Source organism: Lathyrus oleraceus, chromosome 5 (genome assembly GCF_024323335.1).
Source record: "Lathyrus oleraceus cultivar Zhongwan6 chromosome 5, CAAS_Psat_ZW6_1.0, whole genome shotgun sequence".
In the NCBI taxonomy this organism is placed as follows: Eukaryota; Viridiplantae; Streptophyta; class Magnoliopsida; order Fabales; family Fabaceae; genus Lathyrus; species Lathyrus oleraceus.
This window is the reverse complement of record NC_066583.1, coordinates 290,212,105-290,226,804: the sequence shown is the minus strand read 5'-3', so window position 1 is coordinate 290,226,804 and position 14,700 is coordinate 290,212,105. Positions and strand designations below refer to the sequence as shown.

General features: G+C 42.4%; 1 non-coding gene across 1 annotated transcript; it reads left to right on the top strand.

Annotated features, from left to right (window-relative positions):
• Nucleotides 1-13,239: 13,239 nt before the first annotated feature.
• LOC127088363 (small nucleolar RNA R71) lies at nucleotides 13,240-13,346 on the top strand. The gene has a single exon (XR_007790201.1). It is a non-coding gene; the product is annotated as a small nucleolar RNA R71 (small nucleolar RNA).
• The last annotated feature ends 1,354 nt before the right edge of the window (nucleotides 13,347-14,700 follow it).

Sequence of the window (14,700 nt, the reverse complement as noted above, 5' to 3'; positions counted from 1 at the left end):
ACAAAGATGTCCTCTTCCCCACAAACAGTAACGACTTGACCTTCCCAAATATATTTCAGTTTCTGGTGCAAAGTCGAAGTAACTGCTCCCGCAGCATGTATCCATGGCCTACCCAACAGGCAACTATATGCCGGCTGAATATCCATGACATAGAAAGTCGACTTGAACAACTCAGGTCCAATCTTCACTGGCAGCTCTACCTCCCCGAATACGGCCCGCTTCGACCCATCAAAGGCCCGCACAATCAAATCAGTCGGGGTCAAAATCAGCCCATCACAGTTCAGCTTTGCCAAGGCCTTCTTTGGCAACACATTTAAGGAGGAGCCGGTATCAACCAGCACATGCGAAAGCACGGCTCCTTTACATTCCATAGCTATGTGTAAAGCCCTATTATGATTCCTTCCATCCACTGTTAGGTCCATGTCCGTAAAGCCCAGCCCATGACTGGCATGCACATTGGACACGACCGTCTCTAGTTGATTGATTGTTATCTCTTGCGGAACATAAGCTTTCTTCAGAATTTTCAACAAAGCTTCCCTATGCCCCTCAGAGCTTAACAGCAACGAAAGAATTGAGATTTTGGAAGGAGTCTGCTGCAGATGATCCACCAATTTATACTCAGACTTCTTGATGATTCTTAAGAACTCTTCAGCCTCATCATCAAGTTTATCATCCGACCCCGCAGGCGCCGGTGTCACCACAGGAGTATTTCCATCCACCACAGCCTTTCCTTTTGCCCTGGCTAAAGCCTCGGCCTTTTCTTTTTTATCTTTTTCTTCTTCCCCTCTCCTCAACGCGTCAGGAGCAAATAACCTCCCACTGCGAGTGAAACCGCTGGGACCGACATTATCCACCTTTAGCACGGTGGTTTCACTTGCAGTCTGATCTTCCACTACCTTCTCACCGTTACAATAGACCTCTCCACCATAGTGCCACGGCACGGCGTCATCTTTGTCGTAGGGAATTGGTCCAGGTACCGTGATGGTAACCGGAGCCGCTTCAGCAAGGTTTGACAAATCCACCGGGTCGAAGTAGATCGTTATGGTGGAGACTTCCTCTTTTCCTTTATCAGCCTTCTTCTCTATCACAATACTTCCTTGGTCCATCAGACCCTGGACAGTCTTCCTCAACAATATGCATCCCTCGGGAGCAACAGTGCACTCGGCACAACCAGAATCACAACCCGGGTAAACCCCATTCTTCAACAGCTGCCTCTTAACCTCGGCCAGAGGAGTCTTCAACTGATCAATAGACAACAACCCAACTCGACCCTCCTCGGAGATTGCATTCACCCCCTTTTGACCATGCGCGGGCATGGGATTTGCATTGACATTGGGAGATGGTGCGAAATTAATTGCTTTTGAATCCACCAGGTCTTGAACTGTGTGCTTAAAAGCTTTACAGTTCTCAATGTTATGTCCAGGCGCACCTGAGTGGAATTCGCACTTTGCATTCTCATCATAATTAGCTGGCCTCTGATCAGGTCTCAAAGGTGCCAGCGTTCTCGTTTGCACAAGCCCCAAATCCTGTAACTTCTTAAACAGAAAAGCATAGGTCACCGGAGGTCGGTCAAATTGTCTGTCCACTGCTCTACCCCTCATCTGATAACCAGCCCTCTGAGGCCTCTGCTGAAACGGTTGCCTCTGTTGCTGTTGTTGCTGCTGCGGCTGTTGTTCAGCAGGAATGGTTACCGCAGCAGTGTGCTGGAAGTAACGATCCCTACTGGGTCCTCGTTGAGCATAGACAGCACTAGTATCTCCTTCTTTCTTCCTCTGCCCACCATTACCGAATGGTTTCTTCGAACCTGAAGAAGAAGAAGACGCAGTACCCTGAATCTTGCCAAGCTTCAACCAACTTTCTATCCTTTCCCCAGCCACCACAATATCAGAGAAGTTAGTCACCGGACAACCAACCATTCTCTCAGCAAACGGCCCCTGCAGGGTCCCCATGAAGAGATCTGACATCTCACGATCAACCAGAGGAGGTTGCACTCTTGCAGCCAATTCTCTCCATCGTTGGGCATATTCCTTAAACCCTTCATTATTCTTTTGAGACATACCCTGCAACTGGGTACGACTCGGAGCCATGTCAGCATTAAACTGATACTGCTTGAAGAAGGCATCCCCAAGATCCTGCCAGTTTTTAATGTCCGAGGATTTCAACTTGGTATACCATTCCAGGGAACCTCCGGACAGGCTGTCCTGGAAAAAGTACATCCACAGTTTCTGATCCATTGTGTAAGCAGAAATTTTGCGGACAAAAGCCTGAAGATGCGTCTCCGGGCAAGAACTCCCATTATATCTGTCGAAAGTGGGCGCTTTGAACTTCTGTGGGATCACAATCCCATCAACCAGCCCCATATTAGACATATTCACCACCCCGGGAGTGGCATAACTCTCCAATACTTTAATCTTTTCAGCCAGCAGCTGAATCTCCTTGTTCTGAGGCGGAGCACTGTAGGGAAGAAACGGTTCATTCTGCATTGAGAACTGGTCAGCCTCCCTGTCTTCCTCCTGGTCTTCATCAAACCCATAGAACGGAGGCAACATATTGTCCTTCAAATTCTGACTCGGCCCAGGTTGACCCCCAGCACCGAAACCACCGGCATTATTCACAATTCCAACAGTTGTCCTCTTTCCACCATCTCGAGACCCCAGCCCCTGGTTGGAGACTCCATCCAGGTTAACCCCGCTGTTTGCTGCAGAAGCCCGCTCGAGCTTTTCAACTTTGTCTGCCAGAGCCTTCTGACCAACTGCAAAGCCTTGCATGATGTTGATCAGTTCGTTCATTTTGTCCTTTAGCTCGAGAATATCTGCGCTGGGAAGCTCCATGAGTCTGGGAGTATTGCGTCTGGTATAATATCTGTGAGGGCGTGTTGAGTGCAAAGGTACAGCTCTACGAGCGCGAGCAATGATTCCTGCAACAATCAAGCACGTTAGCAACAGATACCTGCAAAACAAAACACAAGTTATTATGATCAATGCATGGATGCAGTGTTTATCCATATGAAGGACACTTTGTCTCTCGATCCTGGCATCATTGAGACAAATAATAATCCGGCATCAATATTTTGTATTCAGCATTTAATTCCATCGTGCAAATCGGAGATATGTGTTTTAGCATGATACCCCCAACCATGTGTGTGCTTGTGTGAGTGCATACGGTAAAGCAGATAAAGCTTGAAGATCAATCACTGAATGAAAAATCACCATCACATAACAAAAGTGCACAAACAAGTGCCATATACATCAAATCAGATAAAATTCAAATACAATCCTCCGGAATCAGGAAAGAAATGCAAGCAAGTAGATTCCGTCAACAAGCCTGACGGTAATCCATAACAAATGAAAGATCTAGCTGGACGAGGGTCCCACAGATGGCCCTATCTCAGCTTCCATCCTCACGAACTCTGCGGCGAACCTGAGCTCGGTGTTCTCCTGCTGCAGTCTCCCCACTTCCTTCTGATGAATCTTCATCTGCCTGAAGTAGTGGTCTCTCTCAGCCATGTAGTGATCCTTCTCGGCAATGATCTTCAGACTCTCTGACTCCTTAACCTTCAGCTTTGCCTCGCACTCAGTGATAATCCTCAGATTCTCTGACTCCTTAACCCTCAGCTTCGCCTCCCACTCAGCAATGAGGACTCGGACTCTGTTATCCCTCTGATCCTTCACCAAGATTTGCCTTCTCTTCTCATCTTCAATGACCTTTGAAGCTCTAGCCAATCTCTCTTTGGTGATGTCATGCTCCCTGTTGGACGATGCTAAGGCCTGACTAATCTTCCCATAATAGGCAGTATCCATCTCAAAGCGCTTTGCTTCCAGGGCATGCCGCTTGTCTTGATCTTCCATCTTCCCCTTGAGCTCCTGATTAACCCTCTGAACCCGAGCAACACTCATCTCCAATTCCGTCTTCTCTGCAAGCAACTGATCTCTCTCCCGCTTCATCTCTAAGAACTCGTCCATACTAACAGTAGAAGGAGTCTCTTCCACCAACGGATACCAAGGATCGACCATAGGAAACGGTAGACAAGTAAGCTCCACTCTCTTCCCGAGCCAGTCATCGAACGGAGGAAAAGATCTATTATTAGCTCTACCCCAAGAAACCTTGCCTTTCCTCTGAATGTTGCGCCATGCCTCAGCTACCTGCTTCACCCTGACCTGATTGCCCTCAACTGGGAAGTACACAGATTCCTGAACCTCACTCTTGTATGGTGGAAGCTCCATAGCAAATCCCATCTGCCTCTTAAGAAGTGTCGGGTTATAGTTAATGCAACCCTGAACTCCTATAAGCGGTACATTGGGAAAACCCCTGCAACTGCAAATGAAATCCTGTCCAACCCCACTACCGTGAGTCCAATCTATGTCCTTAGCCCTCAAACCCATCAATTTGGTTGCCCAATTAACATTCTGGCCCAGAAGAACAAAAGCACCCTTAGACGGCAAATAACCCATAAACCACTTGAATAGTAACTGAGCGCAGCATCGAATCAATCCCCCACGCCTCTTCTCATTCCGGTTATGAACCGAATAATAGACATCTCCAATCAAGGTGGGAATAGGATTTCCTCGAACAAACAAGCGGATGGCATTAATATCCACGAAGTTCTTCTGGTTGGGAAACAGAATGATCCCATAAATGCCCGCAGCAATCAAAGCACAGACAACTTTCCAGTTACCCAACTCCGCCTGCTCCTTAGCCTTAGCCTCCAAGAAACTCAAATGAAAACCAGGCAACTTCCCCTTCTCTTTCAGATTACCCTTCACTATCTCTGGACTCAGATAAAAAGCACGGGCAATCCCTCCAATGTCGGGTTCCTCCTTGGTAGCATAGAAAGGCACCTGATCTCTGATCTGAAGGCCCAAAATATCAGCATAATCCTCCATCAACGGCCCGAGTAAATAATCTGGGAAGACAAAACACCTCAGCTCAGAATCATAAAACTGGAGAAGAGTATGAATGGCACTCCGGTCTCTGTCAATGAGTCTGAAAACCATCTTCAGAATACCCCCATACATCTCACGAAACAACCCCACATGGTCGGGTGCGATCAATGCTATCATATCCTTCAGCACGCTGATATCTGGGTCGAAGAAACTGTAAGCAACATCATCCTTCAAACCGGGTCTTCTCATATCTGGGCAGAAAGTCTCTCAACCAGGATCTCGATCAAAAAGGGTCCCTGCATATGGGTAAACATGTGTTAGATGCAATTAATGCAAGATGTAATGATGCTGATGAATGCAATGCGTTGCCATCCTCCGAGCCATCTGATCATCTGCACTGAAACCTGGTTTCTGAACTGATCATAATCATCTGAGGAATGTACAATCACAAATTCGACCCACGGGTTCCAAAATAAACGGAAGAAAGATACATCATCATCATCATCATCAGCGATCCACTGAACGGATAACCACAACCATCTGAATCGGCCCGGGGAATCCTGAAATAAACGGATTCCCACTGATAAATACCACGGACAGCACTCCGGCGTCTCTGAAATAAACGGCCATAAATCCGACTTATAAATATGCCTCTGATCCACGGAACAAAAAGTCACCAACTGAGTCACCATCTGAACATGCATCTGAAAGAATCACCCTCCCCTCACAGGTAAATTCTAATCAGGTTATCCTAAGGCGGATAATAGTCTCGACAATCGGGCAGAGATACTCAATGGGTTTGCCCTTTCGGGTGTGCCATTGTAGCTCCCTTAAGACCGTCTAAACCAAAGATCCGGGAAATGATCGGTCACCAGAGTCAACGGCTCAAAAGAGATAACCCAACCAAAGTGGAAAACCCCACTGGAAGAGCACTTCTCAGATGAACCTCGTCCGGCTTGTGGTATGTCACATCGCAACATCATGCCCAACCGACATGTGAGCGACACGAGACCACGCTAATCCTAGGTGTATACTCGGGCCTGGGTTTTAGCCCCACTCAGAACACCCACCCCAAACAGAGGAACCACCTGCACAGAGGATAGCAACATGATAGTATGATGCATGCAGACATTTATGCAAATATATACACAGGTTAGAATAATAAATGCAATAAATAAAACAACACAAGCAACCTAAACTATCCTAGAACGCTAGGAAGGACTCGCTCGGGGAAGATGGACCAGCACAGGTCTACATCCGAAATCAACTCCCCAGCAGAGTCGCCAGCTGTCGCATCCGCGAAAAAACAACCGGCGGGCTCAAATAAAAACACAACACAGAGCCGCCACTGCGCGTTGCGGGCTCAAATAAAAACACAACACAGAGCCGCCACTGCGCGTTATTTATCCCAAGATAGGGAAAGGAAACGCTCAGAGAAACCTGGAAAGGAAATGGTCTCGCGACCAAAGAGAAAGGGTAAGGGAGTCGGTTACGCAAGGGGAAGGTATTATCACCCCTCACGTCCGTCGTACTCGACGGGATCCACGTTCTAAAATAAAGAATAGGTTGCTAAACATCACACACACACACAGGGGAACGCAGGTGGGGTTAAGAGAAGGGAGCTCGATAGGACGTCGCATCCTATGCCTACATATCTCGTCTGGAACGAGAATCAGAGCCACTGTAGTTCGGCTTACGCACGCCAAACAACACAAAACGCACAAACAGATGGCAAACATGGAGCCCGACAACCACTCGATGGAATTACGTCAGCATCCGAACCAAAACACGCACAAAACGGCAAACGTAGAGCCCGACTGCCAATCACTGGACTTACGTCGGCATCCGAACCAAAACTCACAAGAAGATAACAAGCAAACACACACAAAAAAGAAAAAAAAGTGCCCGGAGAGACCTCGTACGGTCTCCTGCCTACATACCTCGTCTGGAACGAGGATCAGGGCGATGTAGTTCCCCCTCAAGGGAAAGAAAATCTAGCCAGAAACTGAGGGAAGACACACTACCAGGGAGCTGGACTCGAGCCTAGTGTTGTCATGCATCATTATCCTACGTTCAGGTTTCTACCTACTTGCACAATTGCAAACTAATCCTATCCAGGAAAGAAGCAAGCATACAAGCATACAGATCAAAACAAGCATTTCAAGCAAACATGTCAAACAAATATTCACATAGCACACACTATAACCAGTCAAGTGGGCTCAAACAATGGGTTTGACTGCCGAAGCAAGTCATCTGTACATGGGTATTGCTCGCTCTTAACCTTGCCATTACGAGGCTAAGGTGAAGCAGATGAAAAGGTGAAGTGAGGATGAGACCTCACAACTCTTATCCCTGACCAGGGAGAGCTTTTAGACAAAGGAGCGTGGGTCCAGAATGGAGGGACCCTTCTACGCTCAAAGACTCTGACTCGATTGTGCAACAGCACAAGATCTTGGGTTTGTGTCCCAATGCATCAACACACAGACGTGTGAGCAGAGGGACGACTCACAGAATAGTGGGGGATAGATTGCATATCCCTTGGCTTCCACCAATTGCCTCATAGAGGACTTTCACCTGCTTGGCACAATATTAAACAATCACAAACATCGCCTCTTAAGGAGGACTTCAGACAGTTTGCCCGGCCAAATAACAGGCCGGGTCTCCAGACTACATGAAGAATAGAAGTCCTACCTCAAGTGGTTTAAAAACCAAGCAGCAGCAAGCAAGTTCTTAAAGAACTGTAAGCGACTAAATGTACCTGAAATCAATCAAGTATCATCAGTACTCAGACAGACAACAATAAACAGCAAATGTTAATCAGTCAGACTATACAAATTAATGCACACAAAGGCAAGCTATAAGCTCAAGCTCAAGCTTCACAACCTACAAAACAAATTCATGTTAGTTTTCAACATCAAACAACATCAACTTAATTGACTTGGATCATTCTCCTTAAGCATTGTGCTTTTCATCCTGAAAAATCAAGCAAATGTGAGACACAAGACCACTAGGCCAAGCCTAGGGTCCAAAAGTGAGAAAAAATTCTAAACAGCAAGGGATCTTCAACCAAAATCAAATTAATGCAATTCAAAAGCAAGAGCAATTAATCCCATACTCATATCACTCATCATATTCATTTCATGACCAAAACAAGTCAAACTAGGTCAAATGCAACATCAAAAGTCCCAACAGAATGAATTCCATCAAATCCATATCAAAGCAAATCCAAAAATCCTCAAATAATTCACACCTAAACAGGACATATTCAAGGTATAGCATGTCAATTTTCAGCTCAATTGGACAAAAGGAACTATGTCAATGAAAATCAAGAAATACAGACACAATTATTCAAACCAAACCATGACATCAACACATGCATTCACTTCAAAAATTCATAAGTCAATGAAAACAATTAAGAAATGAATGGGACCAAAACAGGGATGTCCTACAATGTGTCTACAACCAGCATACCAAATTTCATGTTCATCTAAAACCATATGAGGATTTCACATTAAATTTACAAACATGTGTCATATGAACTTGCATAATTGACCAACAGAGATGAAAAATATCAATCAAATTGAAAATGACATAGAAAAATCCAGAAATATTCACATAGCATTTCAACATATCCATAAACATCCATGCAAAATTTCAACTCATTTCAACAAGCATAGGCTAGGCAAATAATTTCATGAAGTTGTCCTAATTAGGTGTGACACAAATTGTCACACCTGAGTTCAAAAAATCATATCTTACTCCACAGGTATCCAAAATTCACAAAATTTATATGTAAATCACCAGCAACATGTCTACAATCACCACAAAAAATTTCATGCATTTCTTTTAAGGTATGAGCATTTCACATTAAAAATGGTAAAACATGTCAAAATTACACACAAAAATGACATAGGTCAAACATCCCTAAGCAAAGTCAACTTTCCATCATGCACAACTTCTAAAATCATATCCATAAAATTCTAGAGACAATTTGGAAACTATAGAAAAAATCCTCATATTTTTCTGATCAACCAATATTTTTTTATGATTTTTCTAAGATTAAAATGAATTATGTAATAATTATTAAGTGTTTTATTTAAATTAATTGGATTTAATGGCAAAACTGTAATTATCTCCTCTCAGACCAAAACGCGGTGTTTCACTAATTGAGCTGGAGGCACGCTATTGGTCAAGGTTGGCGCGGCAAACACGATTCAAAATTGGCAAGGCAAAAGTCTGGATCAAACAGTAAAAAATTTCAGAAAATCATCTTCTTCTTCGCACGACATGTTCTTCCATTCCAAAAGTGGTTTTGCTCATTTCATCACCAAAATGCACAAACTAATACTCGTTGGAAAGGTCTAAGTGTGTGGATCATGGATATGAGCTCGATTTTGCCTATCTCTTCCTAAATTTGCTGAATCGAACGAACTAGGGTTTGGCAACATAACTAAAATTCATCATAACTTTCTCTACACTAATCCATTTTACAAACCAAAAGCATCATCGAACTCTACATTCAACAAGCTACAAAATGCATACAAGCATTAAAGCAATGGTGAGATTCGATTTTCAAGTACCTGGAAATGGCAGTGTTGAAATTGGATGAGTTTGCGCTTGGATCACCAAAACAGATCAAGAATGATGATAGGTGAGGTGAATGAAAGGTCCAGGTTCAATTGAAATGGCTCCTATTGCACGAATTCCTCAATTCACCATTGATGCATCATATAGGACAGTCACGATTTGGTGCTCCTTTGATCTTGATTTCCAAAAACAGTTGCAGATGATGATGAGTGGAAGTTGCAGCAAGAAGAATTTCACAAATTGATCAAGAATTGAGAGAGCTTTGATCAATTGAAGTTCTATGAGGTTTTTGAGAATTTGGAGAATTTGGAGAATTTGTTTGTGATTTTTGGGGAATTGTGAAATTCTGTTAGAGTTTGTTATGATTAAGCTTAAGTACCTCAACTTAATCGAGCTCCTTAATCATGAATTAGCACCATGTCATGTAATTAGCAAAATTGCATTATTCTTAAGCAAGGGCAAAATGGTAATTGCACATGCCAGCCAATGCCAGCTCATTGACAGCTCACACATGCCCTAAACATCTGTCATGAGCTGTTGCCACTTGTTTCATGTTGATTGGATACATATTTTGGAAATTCACTATGTGATGGTAATATTATTCATTTTCAAGTTCATTCCAAAAGCTAAATCTCAAACCATGAGGCCTAGGCATGTTATGATGATTCCAACAATTTCCAAATGTCATTTGTGAAGTGTTGCAAAAATCCCCATTCAAAAATTCCCATTATTTCTCAAGTTGGACAATTTTGCCCCTGGCTTTTTTTTTTAACTATACAGTTGAAATTGGACTTTTTGCATTGCCCATTTTTGAAGAAATCCAATTATGCACCATGAAAGTACATGTCAAATGGAGTTTGTGCATAAAAAGATCATCCAATTTGGACACTCCATGTGGAAGTTATGCCCTCCTGATTATGGGTCATTTTTGAAATTGAATGGACCATAACTTGCCAACCATACATAGGATTTTCAAGTTCTTGGACTTTTTAGAAAGGTGAGAACAAGATCTATAACTTTCATGTTGAACAAATTTTCATTTGAAGCTTCCTTGGACATGTAATTTTGAAGTCAAAAACTTTCCATTTTTGGAAACTTCCATTACAAGTCACTTTCTATTTTTGGCAATTCTTGTTCTGACTTGATTTTCTCCATTCTTGAGCTTTGACATGTCAAATAACACTTGTTCCAGCATGAATGAAGTGTATCCAACTCATTTTCACCTCCAAATCCATTAAATCAAGCACAGTTGACCACAGTTGACTTTTCAACTGATAGATGAATCTGGCAATGCATAGATCAATCTGAGCCCCAATCTTCTGATGAAATAGCCCAAGGATGAAACTCTAGCTTCAATTATCTCCATATAATCATAAAATGATCCTCATGTCCCTCATAGACCCCATCTCCTGATCATGCCCTGACTGGCCCAATGCAACTGATTAGGGTTGACCAGTGGTCAAAACCCTAAGCTCAAGGAATGTGCTTCAACACTTGATGATGTCAAACCATGATGATGATGATGAATCATTGTAATCAAGATGAAGACCATTATCCCTTGAGAATCATGAAACCCTAATTTGGACTTGCACATCCTCAGATGATTAATGACCAGTCCAATAAAACCCTAACTTTGCACTTTGACTTCCTCATCTTCTGATCAATGCTTGGGAGTATGACTTGCACCATGTAACCACATGATATGCAATATGCAATGCCTAATGACCTAAAATGATATGCAATATGCTAATGCTAGTCCCAAGAGAGGAGGGCAAATTTTGAGGTGTTACACTAAGGCTGAGGGATATCTTCGTAAAACGTCTAAAAGTTGGTTCGTTTCCTCATGGCTCAAGGTAGCACTAACTATAACTGGACGGTTCATCTTTTCATCGAGGAACTCATATCTCAGGTTCTTAGGCGTTCCTTAAGTTCTAAGGTCGGTTTCTTAGGGCATGGCATAGGATCTGGGGTAAGGGATAAACATTCGTAAAGGTTATCATCGATGTAAGGTTCTTTAAAGTCATCATCTTCCTTTATGGGGGTTGATGGTAACTTAATTGTTTTTATAATTTCTTTTTGTTCTAATTCTCTAACACATTCATCAATGATATCTAAGGCATAACACGAGTCTCCCATCACAGGTGCCATAAGAAATTTCGAAAGTATAAATTCTATTTTCTCGTCACCTACCTCAAATGTCAACTTTCCTTTCTTGACATCTATTATGGCTCATGCAGTCGATAAGAATGGTCTACCTAGAAGGATTGGTATATCATTGTCCTCTTTGATGTCCATGACGACAAAATCAGTAGGGATAAATAGTTGACCTATCCTAATAGGAACATCTTCTAAAATGCCTATCGGATATTTAACAGATCTATCGGCTAACTGAAATGACATCTTAGTGGGTTGTAATTCTCCTAAGTTTAATCTCTCACAAACTGCTAGAGGCATTAAACTCACACTAGCTCCTAAGTCTAGAAAAGCTTTATCGATGACATGATTACCCAAAAGGCAAGGAATGGAGAAATTTCCAGGATCTTTATCTTTCTTTGCTAATTTGTCCTCGGAAATAGCATTACATTCCAAAGGCTTCGGATCGTCAAGTCTACGTTTGTTGGTAAGGATGTCTTTGAGAAACTTAGCATAAGAAGGTATTTGGGTGATGGCTTCTGTGAAAGGGATTTCTACATGAAGTTTTTCTATAATTTTAATAAATTTTTGGTACTGTTTATTGATCTTGGTTTGTTTGAGTCTTTGCGGATATGGTATAGGTGGTTTATATGGCGGGGGTGGTACGTAAATTTTATATTTAGGTTCTTCTCCTTTCTCTCGACCATCCTGATTTTCAGATTCCTCTGGTTCCTTTACTTCATCCGGGGGTTTGGTACATTCCTTAGAAGTTTCGGGTTCACTCAATCTTGGGTTTGGTGGCTCATCATAAGCGTTCCCACTTCATAGGGTAATGGCATTGTCTTGTCCTCTCGGATTTTGTTGAGGTTGTCCAGGGAATTGTCCTCCAGGTGTAGTCTGAGGGGCTTGGTTTAAAGCTACCTGAGAGATCTGGGTTTCAAGCATCTTGGTATGAGTTACTATTTGGTCAACCTTGGTTCCTAACTGAGTAATCAATTCGTTAACATGAATGTTTTGGTTCATGAACTCCGTGTTTTGTTGGGTTTGAGCGGTGATAAAGTTTTCCATAATTTTCTCAAGGCTCGGCTTTGGTGGTACAGGTTGCATAGGTTGATTTGATCTAGGGGCTTGATAACTAGGTCTCGGAGGTGCATTATTTTATATAGGGTTATTGTTTTTATAGGAGAAGTTCGGGTGATTCCTCCATCCAGGGTTATAGGTATTCGAATATGGGTTCCCTTGGGTGTAGTTCACTTGCTCGGAGTGGGTTTTGTTCAATAGACTGCATTCTGCGGATTGGTGTCCTTTGGTTCCACATATCTCACAATCCGACGAAACTGCGGCTACAGTGTTCGGGTTCGTGTACATATGCTCGACTTTGAGGGCTAATGCGTCCATTTTAGCTTGCATCATGTCTATAGAGCTTAGTTCATGCACTCCTTCTTGGGCTTCCTTCTTCTCAACTGTCGCTCGTTCGACTCCCCATGATTGATGGTTTTGGGCCATGTCTTCGATGAGGGCACTAGCTTCAGGGTAAGGTTTATTCATCAGAGCACCGCCTGCGGCAGCGTCGATGGTCATCTTTGTGTTATAATGAAGTCCATTATAGAAGGTTTGAATGATTAACCAATTTTCTAAACCATGATGTGGGCATGCTCGTAACAACTCCTTATATCTCTCCCAAGCTTCGAACATCGATTCTCCTTGGTTTTGGGTAAATCTAGTTATATGGTTTCGAAGAACAGCGGTCTTACTCGGGGGAAAATATCTAGCGAGAAAAACTCTCCTAAGGTTATCCCAAGTCGTAATGGAATTGGGTGGAAGGGAATCTAACCATGATATGACTTTATCTCTGAGGGAAAAAGGAAATAATCTTAAACGTATTGCCTCAGGAGAAGGTCCATTGGTTTAAAAGTATCTGCTAATTGAAGAAATAATTTTAAATGTTGGTTAGGGTTCTCGGTAGCGAGACCCGCGAATTGTCTCTGTTGCACTAGTTGTAACAGGGATGGTTTAAGTTCAAAATTATTGGCTGGGATGGTTGGGTTTACTATACTAGAACTAGGTTCTTCTTTAGATGGTTGAGCGAAGTCCTTAAGAGGTCTTTGGTTTTGATCTTCGGCCATAGCTCTCTTAATTCTATGAAAGAATAAACGTGCGCGAGCGTAACGTTCAGGTTCCGCCAGAGGGTTTACTAAGCTTAAACTTCCGGTGCTGCGAGTTCTTCGCATTGACCGGCGGGAAATAACCTAAGTCTAAACGATATAACAACAGGAAAATGAAATTTGACGAAATTGGTCCCCAGCAACGGCGCCAAAAACTTGATGCGGTACTTTTCGCAAGTATACGAACGCGTCAGAGTAATATAAAAGATTGTCGAATCCACAGAGACCAAGTGTCAAGCTATCGTTATCTGTTGTTATGGTGTTTATCAAAGGCAGTCAAAATAGGTGTTTTTCGTAGTGTGCAATGAAAAGTAAAGTATTTGAATAGATTTAATTAATAAAGACAGGGTCAAATGTAATTCACGTAATCAGTTGATAATCCAAGTACTTGCTAATAGAACTACTTATGGGCAATGTTTCCTACTTTGAAAAGAACTAATTTAACAGGAACTGTCGCTTTCGCGTATTCAGAACCGAGTTGTACTCCCTAATCAAATCCTCTTATTGTCACTTATAAAAAGGCGCGCATTGCGTTAGAGTAGTAAACCTATTTTTAAGAAATATAGTATCTTGACTAAGTTGAAAAGTATTATAACCTGGACTTCTTAACCAAAAGAGGTTCTTACGAACCAGACTCTAAACTTATAAACGCGTCCGAAAATAGTTTTAAAATCTTTTTTCTTCTTAATGTTAAAAACTCCTAATGAACTAAACAAAGCGCTTTCGCTGTTTTTGAAATAGTTAAAAACAATTAAGTTTATAAAGACGTTGGACGGCTTTCGATCTTACTCAACGGAATTGAAGTGCGGGAAAACTTAAGTTGAAAGTTAAAATAGCTCTTTAAGTGTTTCTACGAACAATTGTACGGATTACTGGTTTAATTACGATCCTTACATTCTAGCCTTATAAATTTAGCTAGACATGGTAAAATA